Source organism: Bison bison, unplaced genomic scaffold (assembly GCF_000754665.1).
Source record: "Bison bison bison isolate TAMUID 2011002044 unplaced genomic scaffold, Bison_UMD1.0 scf7180017864038, whole genome shotgun sequence".
Classification (NCBI taxonomy): Eukaryota; Metazoa; Chordata; class Mammalia; order Artiodactyla; family Bovidae; genus Bison; species Bison bison.
This window is the reverse complement of record NW_011494610.1, coordinates 3,159,401-3,163,169: the sequence shown is the minus strand read 5'-3', so window position 1 is coordinate 3,163,169 and position 3,769 is coordinate 3,159,401. Positions and strand designations below refer to the sequence as shown.

Genomic DNA, 3,769 nt, shown 5'->3' with positions numbered 1-3,769 from the left:
CATTTTAGAAAACAGTTGGGTAGTTTCTTGAAAAGTTAAACATGTCCCCACCATAAGATCCCATCCAGCCATTCCACTCCTAGGCGTTTCTCCAAGAGAAACGAAAACATTCGTCTCCACGAAGACTTCTGCTTTAATGTTCAGAGCAGCTTAATTTGTAATCACCAAAAGCTGGAAACAATTGAAGAAGTTTGTTAACAGATGAATGAATAAACAAATCATGGAACACCCAAAACAATGGGATACTTCTCAATATTAAAAAAAAAAAGGAATTAATTATTGGTACCTATGACATCTCAAACGGAGGAGGCAATGGCACCCCACTCCAGTACTCTTGCCTGGAAAATCCCATGGATGGAGGAGCCTGGTGGGCTGCGGTCTATGGGGTCTCTAGGAGTCGGACACAACTGAGCGACTTCACGTTCACTTTTCACTTTCACACACTGGAGAAGGAAATGGCAACCCACTCCAGTGTTCTTGCCTGGAGAATCCCAGGGACGGGGGAGCCTGGTGGGCTGCCATCTATGGGGTCGCACAGAGGCGGACACGACTGAAGCGACTTAGCAGCAGCAGCAGCATGACGTCTCAAAATCATCATACTGAATGAAAGAAGCCGACCTCCACCACATAACAATGAGTACATACTTCATTATTTCACTTACATAAATTCTGGAAAATGCAAACTAATTTACAGTGACAGAAGTCAGTAAGTGGTGGTCGGGGGAGGAAGGGAGGAGGATTGCAAGAGGCCACAAGAATGGATGACAGATTTGGGAGGTGATGGATATGTTCGTTATCTTAACTGTGGTGAAGTTTTCATGGATTTGACCTATAGCAACGCCAATCCAAGTATACACTTTAAATATGTGCCGTGTAGTGTATTTCGATTATACCTCAATAAAGTCGAATCAAAGAAAAAGAAAGACATGGGTTTGGATGAGCATGTGTGCTAAGTTGCTTTAGCCATGTCTGAATCTTTGAAACCCTACGGACCGCAGCCCGCCAGGCTCCTCTGTCCATGGGATTCTCCAGGCAAGAATACTGGAGTGGGTTGCCATGCCGTCCATCCTACAGGGGATCTTTCCGACCAAGGGATCAAACCTGCGTCTCTTATGTCTCTTGCATTGGCAGGAGGGTTCTTTACCACTAGCATCACTTGAGAAGCCCGAGTTTGGATGAATGCACACCAAAAGTTAATCATCGTTACCTCGAGGAAAGGGTGTGGGGCAAGAACTATCACCTGTTACCTTACACGCACGCAGCTTCCTAGTTTAAATTTCCTACGACAAGCACGTATGACATGCGTTTAAGAAAAAGAGCAATACGTTTTTTTATCCCAAGTCTCAGCCCAGCGCTCAGGAGGCCTGTGTCACATGCCCCCAGTGGGCCAGGTTGTTCCACTAAACAAAGACACCTCCTGGAGTTCAGCCGAGGGTTTCTGGGCCAAATTCCCATCTAGAGACGACGAAAACTGTGCTCCCTCAGAACAGGGACTTTATTTACACCTTATATCTACATTCTGGACGGAGGCCCATGTGGGATGATTGCCCAGGAAGATAATGGAGTCATTAATCTCTGCCCCAGACCGACTCCCCCAGCCAACTTCCCACTGGGGTAATTAACCCACCTGGCAGCCTGGTGTCCGTCTCCATGGGGTCTGCGGGGCAGAGGGACCAGGCCTCTCTGGATGCCACACTTGGCTTCTCCAGAGGGGCAGGTTGCTGGGTGACTTTAGGACAAGCGAGCTGAACCCAGGCTGGGGTCTATGGTCGTGACCTGGCTAAACCCAAGACTCAGGCAGACACGGACTTCTCGGCATGGGAACAGCTGTACGAGCGTCTGCTTTTGTGAGGTTGCCCACGTGTGCACTTGCACTCTTCCTAACCTCACACTGGTTCCCTTGATGGGCCCAGGAGTGGGCTAGTCCACCTCTCCCCTGACTTTCTCCCTTCCTCAATAATAGCATCAAGACCTTTCAAAGGAGGACCGCCTCCCCCTGCCCTCAGACCCAGAAGCTACATCCTGATTTGGCGTGGCCCTCACTCTTCAGAACTGGGTCCAGCACCCGCAATCACCTGGGAGCTTATTGGAAATGCAGAATCTCGGTCTCCACCCCAGACCTACTGACCTCGAATCTTCCTTTGTGAAATATTTACTTATTTGGCGGTGCCAGGTCTTGGTTGCAGCATGTAGGGTCTTTGTTGCAGCGTGTGGCTTCTTTTTAGCTGCAGCCTGCAGGATCTTTGGGCTTCCCAGGGGGCGCTAGTGGTAAAGAACTCACTTGCCAATGCAGGACACAGAAGAGACACGGGTTCGATCCCTGGGTCGGGAAGATCCCTTGGAGAAGGAAATGGCAACCCACTCCTGTATTCTTGCCTGGAGAATCCCATGGACAGAGGGGCCTGGTGGGCTACAGTCATGGGGTCGCAAAGAGTTGGACACGACTGAAGTGACTTAGCACAAGCGAGATGTTTAGCTGTGGCGTGAAACTCTTGAACCCTGATGCCCTGATGTCCAATATGGTGATCTAGCCACTTCCTCAAGGGGCCTTCCTCTTGCCCTCTGTGTGTGTTTATATCTTAGATAACATATTTTTTTAAGGATAGAGCTAACTCAGTGGACAATGTGTAACTATGTGATTTCCTGTATGGCTAGTCACACCCAGAAAGAAAGATGGATACCTGATAAAACTAGAGTTTTCCTGTCTGATTTTGGACACCACCCAAGTTAAAATGCATATGGCACCCTCAGCCACCAGGAAAGCATTATCCTCACTATTTCCTGCCAAATGCCTAGCTGGCTCCACTGGTAAATGATGAGGTTCAGGGTGTAGGCAGGTGCATGACCCTCTCTGGATGGATAACTTTCCGGCTCAATTTCCCACTCTGAAAGAGAGAGTCTGGGAAACTGGAGGCCCGAGAGTTAGAGATGAAGAGAATTTCTCCAAAGCAAATGAAACATGTCAAGTGTTTTTAAAGAAATGTCTGGCGACCTCCCTGGTGGCCCAGTGGTTAAGAATCTGCCTTTCAAGGCAGGGGACACAGGTTCAATCCCTGGTCCAGAAAGATACCACATGCTGCAGAGCAGCTAAGTCCATGGGCCGCAACAAAAAAGCCAACTCGATGAGAGGCCTACCCAGTGCAGCTAGAGTAGCCCCCGCTCACCGTAACTAGAGAGAGCTCACAGGCAGCAGTGAAGACCCAGTGTCGCCATAGATAAATGATGAATAAATAAAAGAAATATCTGGAGTTTTCCATTTTTACCCCACATTCACATGAGCCCAGGCCTGATAAGGGTTTAACTGGTGTTAGCTCTCTGTGTCTAAGACCCAAGTTCCATCTGCGGACAGGTTGTTCAGAAGCTGACGCAGAATGTTCAGCACAATTCTGCTCATTCTCATTGGACAGAATTTGCACTCCCTGTTTCTTTTCCCAGGATGCTTCCTCTTTCAGATTTTCTCCTGCCCAGCTCCTGTTCGCCCTTTGGGTCTGTCACCTCCTCAGAGAGACCCTCTCTGAATATCGTAACCAAAGCAACCCTCTATTCATCTTCTCTCCTATCCCCCTATTTTATTTCCTTTATAGCATTTCCCGCTGTCCGACACTATCTTCTCTCTGTGTTTGTTTACCTGCTTATTGACTGTGTCCCCAACTAGAGTGAAAACTTTATGGGATCAGAAACCACATCTTTCTCACTTCCTTGGCAGTCCAGTGGTTAAGTCTCTGCACTTCCACTGCAGGGGGCCCAGGTTCGATCCCTGGTCAGGGAA

At 48.5% G+C, this 3,769-nt stretch overlaps 1 non-coding gene across 1 annotated transcript; it reads left to right on the top strand.

The window, feature by feature from the left end:
• The first annotated feature begins 3,696 nt into the window (after nucleotides 1-3,696).
• Nucleotides 3,697-3,769, top strand: TRNAG-UCC. Its single transcript has one exon. It is a non-coding gene; the product is annotated as a tRNA-Gly (tRNA).